At 36.4% G+C, this 16,389-nt stretch overlaps 1 protein-coding gene across 1 annotated transcript in view; it reads right to left on the minus strand.

Moving 5' to 3' along the window:
• The window catches only part of PTPRD (protein tyrosine phosphatase, receptor type, D), a 284,005-nt gene that overhangs the window by 194,256 nt on the left and 73,360 nt on the right, over positions 1–16,389 (minus strand). The gene's annotated exons all lie outside the window — the stretch shown is intronic.

Genomic DNA, 16,389 nt, shown 5'->3' on the forward strand with positions numbered 1-16,389 from the left:
AGCATGTCCCCTAACTAGCAAGCGACACTAACTAGCTCTGCCATGGACTAGCCCTGCTTGTATTTGCCTTTTCAATAATAGAAGGATTTAAAGGCAGCAGTTGCCCAGATAACAATATCATGCTATCAGGTGTCTATTGTGCTTCAGCATGGTTCTGTTGGTATGGTTCTGCCATATCCTGAAAGTATGTGCTGACAACAGTCTACGCAGAAAAAACGAGGATTTAAAAAGGATGGTAAGAGGCATCCCAGCCTGCATTCATAGCTTGACCATATGAAACAAAAAGAAAAGAAAGAAAATAATTATTTTTGCAAGAGTTCACAAGCCTCACATACCTTAGTAATGCTATTTTATTTAATTTCTAGGAACTGCAATTTACTTTACCTGGAGAAATGAGGTTTTGGAGGTTCTATATTTGTTTCTCGAGTAATAAAAATAAATTGTCTAGCATAATTTTCTTAAGATGAAATAAACTTATTGTATACTATTTTGGACTTGGATGAACTTAGGTTCCGTTCACTGACATCCACTCCTAGATTCCACTTTCAGGATTCTTCATGTCTGTTATAGCAGCTGCCACTCCACAAAATTGTGCCAGTCTCTAAAAGCTAAAATGAAAGAGCACTAGGGATCGCTACTGTAGGTCTTAAATGACTGAATAAATGGCCTTTTCATCAGAAAATTCCTTGTAATTACTCTAACATCAAGACATACAACATCCTAAATGAAAAATAATTAGATAGCAGTTATCCATTAAAACTCACAAAAAAAGATAAAATTATGTGTCATAGCCAAAAGTCTCATGCACTACTCATTGTGATCATTCTGTCAAAGTCAATAAAATGTCCCTAAACATTAAAAAGAAGTAATACGCTGCACACATTACTTACTGGCTTTTAGTTAGCAGAGGCTAAGTTGCCAGGAAACAATATGCATCTTAAGACATAACCACTGATTTTGCAGGATAACAAAATCACTACTGATCTCGTATGCAACAATGAAAACATTGGAGAACTTTTCTGTTACTCAGAGTTTTATCTAAATGCAGTATTCTAATACTTTGTTCTTAAATACAGTAGGAAATGGCATAACAGCAGAAACCCTAAATTATTTAAGCACTCCTATGAGCATTTAGGCTACATCTCTCGTAAAGATAAGTCTATGAGGGAACAAGAGGTTTAAGCAGCTTCTCCCAGTTCCTACTACTGATAAAAAGAAAGTAAATAATTCAAATGCATTTATTAAATACTTAGTTAATAAAGTAGATTGGGGAAAGAAGGGGAAATGCAAAATTCTTCCTTTGAAATATTCTTCAATGAAGATAAAAAGCACCTGACAAAAATCAGTATTTTGTTTCTAGGAATAAAAGTTTCTGTACTTTTATATTGCAACATTTATATATTTTCTCTAATTTCCAATACATATTTTTTTTTGTCCTTGGCTCTTTTTGCTTACCCCTAATTTCACACTTTGTATTTACAGTGAATTCCGTTTTTTTCAACTCACTTGCTCTATAACGTTATACGCTTCAGACTTTGGCCACAATAGTTCTATTCACCTGTGGTATGATGATAGTGTATCTCCAACTGATGCGAATTTGCCAGGAAAAAATAAATAAAATAAAATCAAGTCTTTTCTAAAGCTATTCATATTGGTAAGATTTTCTGTGACTGGAACAAGCAATTTCGGTGAGATGGGGCTGGAATAAATTATGCCCCCAAAGATTTTTAGATATGGATACAGTAGGGAATCATTCCTCAACTTATTTCTTTTGTCAGAACTCATTGTTCTGAGGAGCAATAAACCTCATTATCTCCAAATCATACCCATTAACATCCCTGGTGATGGTAGGGTTGTTCTTTTCCTCATCCTTTCTGTAACTCATGATTAGTTTGTTATCTTTAGTTTACCAAAATGTTGGCATTTCAGAGACTTTTTATTTCTCTCAGTCTTACTGCACTGCTTTGATAAAGTATTGTATTATACTGTGCTACATAAGTAAGACACAATAATAGTCTTCAATGTTTGTATACTGTACTATTACTCTCATCTAATTTTCAACAGAAAAAGAAAGGAAAAAAAACAAACACTTTAAATGCAATGGGAAACACATAGAAGAGATCTGACATCTTTCGATCGAAAACAAGAAGCTTCTTAAAAATAAAGAATTCACTTTCTGCCCTTCATTTTCACTACTTCATTCTCCCTTCACCAGTAACCTCTGCTGGAAAAAAAAACTCCTTTAATTTTCTCCTTTATTCAGAAGTTTAATTTCACAGGGCACAACAAGTACCGAAGCAAACACCAAATGTAAAATTTGGTCATCTGTATCCAAATGGGACTACCTACCTACTTAGCCACCTAATTATTTGAGAACTTATTTTAAAACTTCAAATTTTAAAACACAAACATGAAGTCCCTCTCAAATGATGGTATAAAAGTGCCTCAGAACAGCTACTGTTATATCAGAGGATTGCAAAAAACCCAGAAAGTTCTTTGACAATGTGCAAGGACAGGAAGAACAATACTGAATTGCACTTAGTGCAATACTGAATATTCATGCTTTCTTAAGAAAACTGGGGTAAAAATTGCATACAGTGCTCACTAGAAGGCTCTTATGCATCGGGACTGATGCAATTTGCAAATGTAGTCAGCTTTTTGGGATCCAAATAAACCTAATGGAGCATGAAGGGAGAGGGCCAGTTGGGAACTAAAGTGTTGGTAAGTCTAGAGGTAAAAAAATAAGGTGTTACCCAATGTGAGGAATCTTGCTGTTCTGTTGGGAGTTGTGCCTTCACACATGGCATGATCCATACAAGCAACACTAGAATCCCAGTTCTTCCTATTCTCTTGAGAACCAATACATCATTGACCACTGACCTAACCATTTATCTTGTCTCCAGGATAAAAGCTAAGTTGAAACCTTTCCAACATTCACTTTTAAGAACAAACCCCAAATGGCTGGGCCAGAGATGCCTTGTGAAATATAGGGGGGTTAACTGAAGAAATGCTTTGCAAGGACAACTTTCTCTTGTTAACTTCTTGCCTAGTAAAAAGCATGTGAATTACCTTGCTAGCAATCCTGTCAATAGAAAGGACTTTCAGCCAGATGGTGAAGACAAAATTAAAGAATTTCAGGTTATGATTCAATCCCTTGTTTAAAAGAGAGCAAGCTGACGTGGTACCATCAACGGTCTTTGCAGGCATGACGAACTGAGGAAGAAGTCACAGCACCCCTTAGTAAAATGAATCTTATTTTTCTTGCCAGTCTATCAGAAAGAAAAACAAGAAAAAAAAAAAAAAAAAGGTGGCCTTCTCCCCTTGCTTTAATAAACATTGGCTTTGGGAAGGAATTAAAGGAACTTCTCACTGCTGGACATATGGATGAAAGAGTGGACAGAAAAATTGGGCCTAAGTCACCCTCTCATAGGAGGAAGATGGTGCTTGATGCACTATCTTAATAATCTAAGACAAGAGAACTATTCAATTCTAAAGGAAAAATGAAGTATTATCTGGGAGAAAGAAAGCAAAGCATATAGAGATAAGAGCAGCTGGAAAGAACTATCTGCCTGTGACATGATAACCATGTACCTTACCATTTTCAGTAATTTCACCTTTTCCTCTATATTTTAAATGTTTAGAAATGTTGAAGTCATAAAAATTTTAAATTGCTGTTTGTTTTTCACCTAACTAAAATGTCCTTACAGTATAGAATTGCCTTGAACTACAACTGCAATTGTCATAGTGTAATTGGCTGATCCATTTCAATAAGGACGGTATCAAAAGCTGTCATGCCAAAACTGAGACCAGCTAAACTTCTCCCTATTTTTGTTAAGAGCAAACAATGAAATGAACTGTCCCTTTAGCAGAGAAGCCTCATCTCCTTGTTCCATATACCAGATTTTTCCTAGCAGTAACTTTGGTATAGACAGAAAAGAAGAAAAAAAAAATAAAGAAATTAATTATCAACTTTCTTGAACACAAAATTAAGAAGTGATCACTCAAAACAGTAACAAAAACTGCGCCATTTTAGTTGGCTCTGAGTTTCACCACTACTGCCATCTAATGCTCAAAAGCTAGATTTAATGACTGTATCCAAAAGTTCATCATGTGTACACCAGATTCAATAGGGTTCCTAATAGTTACACAGCACCTGGAAATGACTATGCTACTGGAAGAGTGTGGTGTTTCGCCCCCAACAAGCAGAAGTGAATTAAACTTAGTTATTATAGATCTACTGAAAACAGAATTTATTTATGGCCTCTTGTCTAAATTCTCCTCCCTGCCCCCAGTTCAACAAAAAAAATAATAAAGTAGACCAATCATCATGACTTATCTGCAAAGCAGAATTAGACATACGTTTCAGGCATCACAGCCTAATACAATCTATATTAACTGCTGAAGATGAAAGCTAAACTGTCCTTAGTTATATTCAGCCCCTACCTTTCCTTCTGTTCTTCCCTCTAACACGAAAGCTGCAATAAGTCTGTCTATGAGGTTCTCGGCTCTATCTTCTTTGCATTTTTAAACTAAAAATCCAATCTTAAAACAACTTGTACCAACTGATGTCCTATCTTTCTCCTTTTCTCATGCAATAAAATCAATTTCTGTAAAAGAAGAAATGAAACTAGTAATAAATAACTGAAACATCACCTTGTTTATTTGACTCCCTCATTAGAAAGAAACCTTCTACGGTACATACCACATGAAGAGCTTCCTATCTTTTAAGAATGGCAGAAGTTTCAAATGTACATAAAATTTATTTTAAATATTAATCTCTTTATAAAATTCTCTCTCATGAGTTACCAGCCAGCATTAAGGCTAAAACCACATAGATTCTTGAACTCCAAAAGGCTGAGTTTCTGGAGGATCTTGCTGCAATCAAACACTACATTCAGGACACATGAAAATAATTTAAACCATTTAAGAATATCCACTTATACTGTCACTTCAGTTTAGGGAACTCATTAAACACCACCACCTCCCGCTCAAGTATCTCACATTAAGATCTATCCTCCTCTTCAGGACTAAACTGAAAAAAACCACAGAATTTTTAGGTATCTAAGTAACCTAGGAACAAAGTCCTCAGTATGTGTCAGAGGAACTACCAATAAGCCTAAATTTAGGTTTCCAGGTTTGAAAAATGTGAATGGTACAGCCTGAGACTTTTTTCTGCTTGTTTTTTGTGGTTTTGACATTTTGCAGCTAATGACCAAACTCAAGATTTGACTGATCTGAAGTCTGGCTAAGATGACCGTTTTCTCACTGACTTCAACATACTCTCAATTCCATCCTCTGTCTGTTATATGAAACATGCCACAACAACAAATGATTGCTTTTGGGCTTACTAATGGCTTTTCTGCACTTGGCTTCATCTTCTTGCCATAAATCAAGTTCCAAGTGACAGTAGCTTTTTGCAAAAAAAAAAATCCCTGGCAACTTTTCAGCCACTCAATTCACTTTCCTTGAAAGTTATTTTGCTGCAGGTATAATGGAGAGGATTCCCCAGATAGTATTCTTCGTTATCTATACAGCAAAAACCCAAATAAATCTCTGTGTGAACATTAAGATAGAGGTTGTCTATACAGATTTGTTTATCTTAGCAGCCAGGCTGATAATGCCATTTAAGACAAGATGATATATTTTATTAAAATAAATTACAGGCCTAGTGAAAACATGGCAGTGCAACAGCTGAAAGGGAGCTAGGATGAGCTTTTGAGCTTGGTACTAAGCTAGAAGCACTGAATTTCAAATGATTAAATAGAAAATGTACTTTATAACTGCCATTCATAGCAGTCATCATAAAAAATGGGTTTCTTTACAAGGATATTCACCGTAATGAAGAACAGTTCTTAGCCAACTTAGATGGGATACAAAAATATGGCTGTACTGTTCCAGGACAAATTTGTTTTTGAAAGGCAGGGAATATGAATGAGCGCAGAAAGAACAGGACTATTTCATGCTCAGATAAAAATCTTACATTGATTGAAAATTAACGGAATTCTGAAGCTAGCATGTTTAGCATTTTCCTTTAAGTGATCTATTTTAAATACTGTTAAATATAGAATAGAATAGAATAGAATAGAATAGAATAGAATAGAATAGAATGGAATAGAATATTTCCAGTTGGAAGGGATGTACAATCCAACTGCTTGACCACTTCGGGGATGACCAAAAGTTAAAGCAAATTATTAAGGGCATTGTCCAAATACCTCTTTAACACTGACAGGCTTGGAGCATCAACCACCTCTCTAGGAAGCCTGTTCCAGTGTTTCAGCACCCTCACAGTAAAGGTATGCTTCCCAATGTCCAATCTAAACCTCCCCTGACACAGCTTTGAACCATTCTCATGCATCCTATCACTGGATCCCAGGGAGAACAGATCAGCACCTCCCTCTCCACTTCCCCTCCTCAGGAAGCTGTAGAGAGCAATGAGGTTGCCCCTCAGCCTCCTTTTCTCCAAACTACACTAGCCCAAAGTCCTCAGCCACTCCTCACAGGACATGCCCTCCAGCCCTTTCACCAGTTACGTTGCCCTCCTCTGGACACATTCAGGGACCTTCACATCCTTTTTAAACTGTGGGGCTCAGAGCTGCGCACAGTCCTCCAGGTGAGGCTGCATTAATGCTGAATACAGCGGGATAATCCCCTCTCTTGACCGGCTGGTGATGCTGCGTTTGATGCACCCCAGGATGTGGTTTGCCCTCTTGGCTACCAGGGCACACTGCTGGCTCATATTGACCCTGCTGCCCACCAGCACCCCCAGTTCCCTTTCTGCAGAGCTGCTATCCAGCCACTCCTCTCCCAGTTCAGACTTGTACCCGGCATCACTCCATCCTAGGTGCGAGTCCGGCATTTCAACTTGTTAAATTTCATGCCACTAATCATTGCACAATGCTCCAGTCTATCTAGATCCCTCTGAAAGGCATCTTGTCCCTCAAGAAAGCCAACAGCACCTCCCAGTTCTGTATCATTAGCAAACTTGCTAATGATGCATTCAACTCCTGCATCCAGATCATTGATAAAAATATTGAACAGGACTGGCCCTAGAATTGAACCCTGAAGAGCACCGCTGGTGGCTGGTTGCCAGCCACGTATAGCCTCATTCACTACAACTCTTTGAGCCCTGCTGTTCAGCCAGTTCTTCACCTATCACACCATGAACACTCTCATCCCACAGCTGGACAACTTACCCAGACAGATGCTGTGAGGGACAGTATCAAAAGCCTTACTAAATTCCAGAAAAACTACATCCACCCCCTTCCCTTCATCCACTAGAATCACAGAAGGATCATATTAGTTAAACAGGACTTTCACTTTGGGGACCTGTATTGACTGTGCCTGATGATTCCACTGTTGTTTAAATGCCTTTCAAAAGTACTCAGTATGATCGTCTCCATAATTTTTCCAGTAACTGAGGTTAGACTAACAGATCTGTAGTTCCCTGGGTCTTCCCTCACACCCTTCTTGTAAATTGGAATAACATTGGCTGGCTTCCAGTCAGCAGGGACCTCCCCAGACTCCCAAGACCTTTGGTAGATGACGAAGAGGGGTTCTGCTGTAGCAATAATAACTCAGACAATAACAATAATTCAGATATGCACTGTTAAGGCAATATCTCCTGAAATATGTCAATGCTATGAAAGACCACAGTGTCATAAGCCAAGATTCAGGTGCATTGATGGTCCTAATGAAACACCTGGCTCCAATGAGTGCTTTTTGACTGTATTTGACTGAAAAGCTTATTGAAATGCTTCCACTTGAAAAATTACCTCATTATTCTGTTTTGCTGTTAGTCATATTAAGCATGCACTGACACTGTATGTCAAAGATGCATTCACTATAAACAAAAGTGCTAAAATGCTACTATTACTAGCTAATATTTTACATCACAGTAGATTCTTTGTAGTAGTTTTACAGTAAATCATTTTAATGGAATAATTTAAATCATGGTGGACTTAAGTCACAATTTTGCACATGATTTATCCATTTGTAAATGAAGACAAATTCCATTTGCTGCTGAACGCTGAACTAGTGAGTGGTAACTTTATTAATGCATCTTTGCTAGAAAGATAAATGGAACAGTAGTAAGTCAGCTGTAGAACTTCATGTCAGTTTACAGCAAGCATTGAAATACCTGAAGTGATATATATCGTAACAGGATTTTATATCCTGCCTAAGCCTTAGAGTATTCATAAAAGTTTTTCCTTCCCCACAGAGCCACTTAAATAACAGTTCTTTCAACCTCCTACCACACTAATGCAAAGAAAACCCCTTTGCTTTCCTGCAACAAGTAAACATCATTGCTTCAGAATTTTATTATTACTAGTCCTAATAATTAAAAATATTTTTGCCTTGACAAGATCCATTGAATTTCAGCTTCCTTTTAATGTTTATAAATTCACCAAAAATATTTTAAATACTTCTGTATGTATTTTGCTTTTTAGGTTTTGCTTTTTATGTCAAATCTTTGAAAACTTAACAATCATAGTAATAAATGCTATTTTACAACCCATTGCCAGGCTAAGCAAGCTGAAGTATTACATAAGCTTTCTTTAATTTCTAAATTACTTTTTCAGATATATGTAAAAACGCATTCTTACTAGGCTTTTTCCGTATTTGAAGACTAGCACTTATTACATTAAAATGGACTTAATTTTACTGTCACTTCAGTACACTAGTGTCAAACATGTCCTACATCTCTGCAAACATTTCTGTCATCCCAGTGGTGCATTTGATAAGACATGAGCGTTCACAGAAACCACTAGCCTGGAAAGCTGAAGACAGACCTACTACATGAATGTCTTCTAGTAACTGGCTTGGTTTTATTATGCAATATTAGGCATCTCATATGAATATTTGCTGTGATGACAATTACATTGAAACTATCAAGATGCTAATACCACAGGATTCCTTAGAGATATGCTGACATCGTGAGGGGTTGAACAACTAATCATCATATCATCTTCTCAAACAGATAATCTCTAGAATTACATTACTTTTTTTTAATCAATATGAAATACTGACATGAAAAAAAATCACAGAATTCTGCTGTCAATTTTACTTTCATGTTGTGCAGTAATGACAATTACATTGCTAATTAATATTCTAAGAGTTTGTTAAGTGAATGGACATACAGATGGATAAATTGCATGCAGAATTGAGGCCATGGATTACAACAACAGGAAACATGGCATTTGATTAATTGCATTGGCTTTCATTAAGACATTGGCTTTGATGGAGACAGTGGTTTTAGGCCACTGAACAATGAAAGCTTGCATACACTTAAACTCTGATACTGAACCAATAGGACTCTACACAAGGCCAGGGGCCTTAAATGCATGCATAATCCCAGGAAAAGTGATTGCATTCTAAAAAATCCTTGTGTAAGAAAAAATATTTTGTACTTATTTTTTGTATCAATTATAATAGACAAATGGGCCACCATTTTGCAAATAGATTAAAAAACACAATGCAAATTTGAATGACAGTTTTAGTTAAATTGAATTACCTTACATCCAGGCAGAAACTAGAAAAAGTTAGAATTTTTACATACGTACATAGACACATAGTGCTGCAAAATATCAAAATTATAGCACAGAATTAAAAAAAAACCAAACTATCCTTATTCAGAACAGGTAGCAGTTGTACACAAAGTTAATGGTCTGCCTTTTCTTGTAAAGATCATTTGTAATATCATATCTGTGTGCTGCTTATAATCTGGGTCAGTCTTTGAGGAACCAGATGAAAATAGTAACCTATTGTATATAGCAGGTCATGGCTCTACAGAGTTAGGAAATCTCATTTTAAAGCTGTGCTTACATCACCTGATACTGGTTCTGCAAGGACAGACTAGCAGAAGAAATACTCTTCCTCCCTCTACTAATTCCTTTTTCATTGTTCTTATTGTCACTTGCTTCTGACAGATTTCTGATGATTGGAGGATCACAGTGTGAGAAAAGAGACTGAATCATCATAGGTATCAATGAGTGGGGAAAAAGAATAAAGCAAATGTGTTTTAAAATTCATCTGCTCAGGATAGCTTAGTCTGCGTTTTCCATGTGGCCAGCATATACTCACTCTTGTTATCAAAAACGCCTATAACATTATATGCAGTCATTAGATACTAGAACAGGAATACCCAAATGGGGGTCATGCTAAAATTAGTCATTGAGCTGTTGTCTGAAAGTATTTAACAGGTGTACATTCTTAGCCAAAACTGTCTGGTGAAGAATTCTTTCAAGCTAAATAGAACTGCTCTGCTTTTGTCCAGTATTAATTCAATTCCTCTTCTTAGATCACAACAACTGTCAGACATTTATCTATGAACAAGCACCCACTAGTTTCTTTTCTTTCATAGATATATAATAAGAACAAATACGATACAGCCTAGACAGCTTACTGATTTCAAGCCAATGTTTATATCTTAGGACCATCCATACTACCCTATAAATGTCAGGCATAAGTAATTTTCTACTACTGCTAATATTTCAAAAACTAAAATTGATCCGATGCACATGTACAAATATGTGAAACTGAACTGCATAATTTTATAGCGTTGTATGTAAAAAAGAAACATGGCTGGATGAAATTCAGTGACATAAGAAATTCAGTGAGAAACAGAAGGAAGAAGAATAAACTTTTACAAAGACATAATGGTAGCTGGTATTACTAGTTGGTAGCAGGGAGACTTTCTTCATGTATGTCCATTGAGCAAATAAAACTGAACCATCAGTCATGTTAAAAGAATACGCCGGACAACAAGGAGTTGAAAGAAACTTCATCGGTAAAAAAAACCTGTTTGTAGGGAATAAAGTTAGGACAGATTTCTCAAAAAAAGAATCTGATGATTACAGATACCTTCTTAAGACACCTTAAAAGGACTTACAAGTTGAGCAGTGTACTCTTGATTTTCCAAAGCAACCAATTTCTGAAAGTTTTGACTACAGGAATTGACACTGACAATCAAGAAATTTGGGACTGCTGTTTCATGCATTTTTTTGAAGTGACTGCTCTACTTTTTTGGAAGAAGCTTTCTAAAATATAGCTTTAAATTTATAATACCTGTAGCAGGTTCTTTGTAAAAAAATGTAAAGAAAAGTAAAAATTTGTATGTTTAAAACTAAGACAAAAAAATTTAACCAAAATAGTCACTGACTGAGGAGAAACATATGTTTGACACATTTTGCATCTAGGGACACAAGTGAAAATATAAAAACAAGTATTAACCATAAAAAAACATGAGGTGAGGCACTTGCCAGAAACTTCTTACAATGGTTATAGCAGTTATTCAATCATTTTCATATATTTTAAACAACTACATAGTTTTTTTTTTTTTTAAGAACTATGCAAAAGTCAACAATAGATAACTGTGAAATCAATAAGATAAGGTGAAGTTGAACACAATACCCTGCATCATGTATTTAGAGTAATAGACCCTTATATATTTACTGATTGTTACAGAATTTATTAGGTGCAGTATTTTCTACACCATTAACATTAGTTACCATGTATATGCCTGCACTATAAAGAAACTTAAAACACACAGTAACTCACAAGTCAGCCATGGGAATTGGACCATGTATTTCACAAAACTATTCTTTTGTATCCTGTTCTGGCTAGTGGTTAAACCCCACCACTGCATCTTTATAAAGGTCAATAATTCATTAAGCATTTCAAATTATACTGCAAGGAAGGCAAATGTTTTATTTACCCAACACAGATTTGCCTACCCAAAGAAAATATTTCAAAATAGTTCCTAACATTACAGGGAAGTATTTCTAATGTTGTACTACTTCGTAAGCCATTTCAAGAAATCTGCATGCCATTCTACTACTGCTTGTATGGTGTGGGTTCTTTTAAGCTTAAGTTGTATTGGCTACCTCTCCTTCTGTTTCACTATTTCACAAAATCCTTCTGTGTGACTGTCAAGCAGCTGTGTTTTGTTCCTTAATCGTCCCTGCACAGCTCCCCAGGAGAGACTTTACAACATAAACTGCAAAGTACCATTTTCACAGCATGAACAACAGTGTTCCTCTTCAAAAAGAGGCATAATAAAAATAGGACTGTAATAAACATGCTAATTCTGGTCACAAGGTGCTACCTACATAGAGCATGATCAGTGAAAGTTCAGGAAGTCTGGAGGCAAGATACACCTTTGCCTCTTCAGAAGTCTTCTCGTGCAATACATGTCTGAGATAAATGTCTTTCCAGTGTATGAAGTTCTCGCTCAGGTATTTTCTTGCTTTCCTTGTTTCTATTCATTCCACTTTCAAAAGCCTGTCCTACTAGCAGCCCCCTGGCAATAATCACTGCAACTATACAGCAAACAGTTAAGTCAGATAAACACTGGTATACATGGTTTATAGAGCTCCAGCTGGAACATGGCAAATTTCTCCTACCGTGCAGCTAATACCCAGAGTATGTACAGTCCTTCCTCCCATTCGTCTAGAAATGAGAGACATCCCACAGCACATTTTCCAACATTATAGCCGTGCCACTCCATTTGTCTAATTTCCATGCCCTCAAAGATAGCTGTCCCAGATGACAGATTACTTCGAAATAGTTCCTTCTCATTTCAGTACTACTGGGTACAGTGAAAACAGAGAAATGAGCTTCTATTATCACTGAATCTATTACTAGCAGCAGAAACCAAAAATGTAGCACCTTAGATTCATCACCTCTGTTTTGGGGGCTTTTTGGGTTTTGTTTTGTTTTGTTTTTTAACAGTGTGAAAATGTTCTGCACTTCTGAGAGTCTAATAAAAATAATCTCTCTCAATTATCTCAATCTCAATCTCTGTGTGTATCAACGGACAGGGAAACACTGTTCAGTAAATAATTCACTTTTTATTTTATGCAGCAATGACTGTTTGACATTAAATCAATAAGTTTCTAAAAAGCATAAAAAGGAATAACTGCCCTAGGCACTTTCCATAGAAATTTTACTTAAATTCTTCTTATACATTGCCCATGGTACAAAGACGCTATATATCAATATTTTTATAGTGCACAGTACGATCAACAATAATAGAGAAAATAGTGGGCTGAGAAAACAAAATGCCTTCTGCTTAAGTGTCCTGTGTAGTCTCTCTTTACTTCCCAAACAGCAAAGAAAACAAAGCAAACAGCAGTGATAGTTGAATGCACTTGGGTATTCTGCTCTATTGGACCTTGTCCTTTAAAGCCTGCACTCTTCTGTGCTGCAATCATACACCTTCTCAGGACGTAGTTGAAGCTCAGTTTCTTGAGGTACTTATAGTCTTGGCAGAACTTTATCAAGGAATAATAATCAAAAATTCATTAAGAAAATGAAAAGCAGGATTCCTTAAAATTAGCGGCATGGAATTGTTGCTGACTTCTCTAAAAGAAGGAAGCACCTCATTTCCTCCTTCCTGAACAATAATATGCTTGCATATGATGCTATTCAAAATGTCAGTTATCCACCATTTGCAAGACCAAAAAACAGACTTAGGTGGCTTTAACAAGAAATGAATGGACAATAAAAGGAAGCTATTCCACCTCTGAAGTCTGCAGAGTATGGGAAGATCCTACACTTTATTGTCTTTCATTGCCTATTGAACACTGATAATTCTGAGTTAAAGAATCAAAGCACTGTTCCACTCATATGGTTCTCAGCACAAATTTTCAAAACAAAGAGCTCCAAAATAAATAGCATCAATTCCACTTGTCTGGAAGGAGACTTCCAGACTTCTCCTTACAAACTTTGTTTCCGTTCAAATTCAGTCTTTTCACGTGGGTGAATCTGTCCTGGAAAGCAGCCACCTCCTTTATACACAGAAAATCAAAAGCAGTTTCCATTTATCTCAGACATTCACTCTTGGCTCAGACTGCCACAATATTCAGCCTAGCAAGTAAAAGTTTAGCCTGGAATGTTTCCTGATTTATTCTGGTAAAAGAAAAAAGGTCCAATACTTCGTCTCTGCTAAGGCCTTGAAATGTTATCATCTGTAGCTGCCTTTTCTGCCCTTTTTCCTTCTCACATGGTGAAGTTTCAATGCCCAGAAAGACTTTATGTATATTCACAGTTCTTAGAGACCCAAGTACTACAGATTGGTCATAGTGTATGAACCTAACAAGACAGGGTAAAACCTGTAGCGCATAGAAATACTGTTACTCTGAACTGCCACAGATAGGAAAACTGATAAGTTTGGCTCTAAAAATATGGATATATTGGCAAAAATGTTGCTGTTCTGTGCTGTGCCAATGAATTGTAGCAGTTCAGCTGGATTCAGTCAAACAAACAAAGAAAAATGAATTCAACTCCTCGGAACATCCCGATTTCAGCCATGTCCCTTATTAGGGTCGCAGTTCTTGTGGGTTGAATTGTGGGTAAACTCTGACTTCCTCTTGCAAGAGGCACAAATGCCGAGTTGTGTCTGTGAAAGCACCATTATGAAAGTTACATGTGTATCTTCTGCAATTCAGTCACACATATGCCCCAGGGATGAGTAAAGCCTAAGCAGACCACAGATCCAATTCACTCCACTCTGTTTCGCATTTGGTTATGTCTGTTAATTCCTGTTCACATCTGTGATATATATTTATCCCTGAAACAGCTATATAAGGCACAGAAGCACTTTTTCCCGCAAAGGCATTATCAGATGGAGTGTTTTCCACAAGGCTACTATTGCAGACTGTACAAGATGAAGATTTGTGTAAGTTTGCAAAGAAGCATCTTATAACAGAATTACTTATCTTCCAGGCTAATGCACTTAGCCCTGAATCGTCATCTGTCTTGCAAAGCAATATAGCAAGTCATTTTACCTATAGCACTTCAAAATTTTAACCCTGCCAAAATTCCCTAACAATGCCCTGTTACTCTGCATGGTCCTTGCTCTCTCTGATGTTACCCCTTTATCTAAATCTACAGTCCCAGTATGTTGATGAGTTCTCATATGCTCCCAGTTTCAGATTAAATCAGCAAATCTGTTCCTGGGGCCAAAGTATCTTCCAGCAGTTGCAAAAGCCATGTGTATTATGGCTGGAAACAACACATAATCTTTCATATTTCATATTTTTAATTAGACAATTAATTTTTAATTAAAATTTAAATTTATTTAAGTTTTAACTTCCTCACTAATAACATACGTTTTTTGTTCATCAGGCATTTCCATATACATATCATTATTCATGGTTTTTAAAACCAGGATCTGATGCTAGTGTTGTCTGAAGTGGCACTGAGATATTTGCATATGAAATAGGCAGCAGAGCCACATATGCCTTCCAAGTAATTGATTAAATAATCAATAGGACAAGCAAAGAAACAGATTGCATTTTACAGTCAGTCAGTTTTGACGCTCAGACAACTCCTTTGCCTTTTTCAACTGCCATGGCCCTCGGTAGACAGATGAGGGCTGTTGCTTCTTTTCTACAAACCCCAAAATAAGAACTTTGGTTGGTATAGAACAACATCTTTCAGAACACATACATGCACATTTCAAGACCAGAGAATCTTGTAAATACACTTCAAGAAACTCTGAAGACAAAGAATACTTCTTCCACCTGAGTTTTCATACAGTGTTTTGCTTTTTTTGCCCCCTCCTCTCTTTTCCCATCTCCCTTTAATTTACAAAACTTTCAACACAGTATGGAAATGACATTTTATGTTAATTTTCAATAATGAGGAAGCTGTGCATAAAAAGTGCTTCTATTGGTTAATAAAGGGAAAAACTTATCATAGGGAGTTAAGAACAGGTCCATGGTGCTGTTTAAACATGAACCTAACTATCAATCGTCCCATTTTCATTAGCTAGTCTGGGAAGAATTTTTAAAAGATAACAGACGGGACATTCATGGCATTAGAGAAAGGAACTTTAAATATTAAAAAGACTTGCTTACACCAGACTACCTCTAAGGGAAAAATACGTATTACTTGTTATATATGTACACAGTTTTGTTAGTTGACTCCAACAGTAATGCCAGGACTGTCCGTACTGATCAGAATAGCTAATAAAAGTTTAGAAATAATCTTTTATTTTTCCCTTTTTGAATAAAAATCCAACTTCAGAGAAAAATAAGAGAAAAGAAACCTCCTTGTCACCCTACAGTTGTTGGAATACAAGGATAAAAAAAAAAACAACAACAATTAAATCACATATTTTTACAAATTTTTTTCCAAATTCTGTGAAGCTGACTAATCATCTTCAGTTCCTAAAAACAGGCCACTAGCAGGTAATTCTGCAAATCAAGTAACGCCATGTAATATCACAATACAAGACAGTAATCTTCAGTCATAAAAGCAACCCTGCAAACTAAAAAGTGTAATATTTCATGAACTGTCTCCAAATCCAGTTTCCATTCATCTCCAGGTGACAGAATGAAACTTTCAGGTCATTTGACTACTAGTATTTACTCCTCTGAGTATTAT

Source organism: Charadrius vociferus, unplaced genomic scaffold (genome assembly GCF_000708025.1).
Source record: "Charadrius vociferus isolate BGI_N301 unplaced genomic scaffold, ASM70802v2 scaffold635, whole genome shotgun sequence".
NCBI classification, from domain to species: domain Eukaryota; kingdom Metazoa; phylum Chordata; class Aves; order Charadriiformes; family Charadriidae; genus Charadrius; species Charadrius vociferus.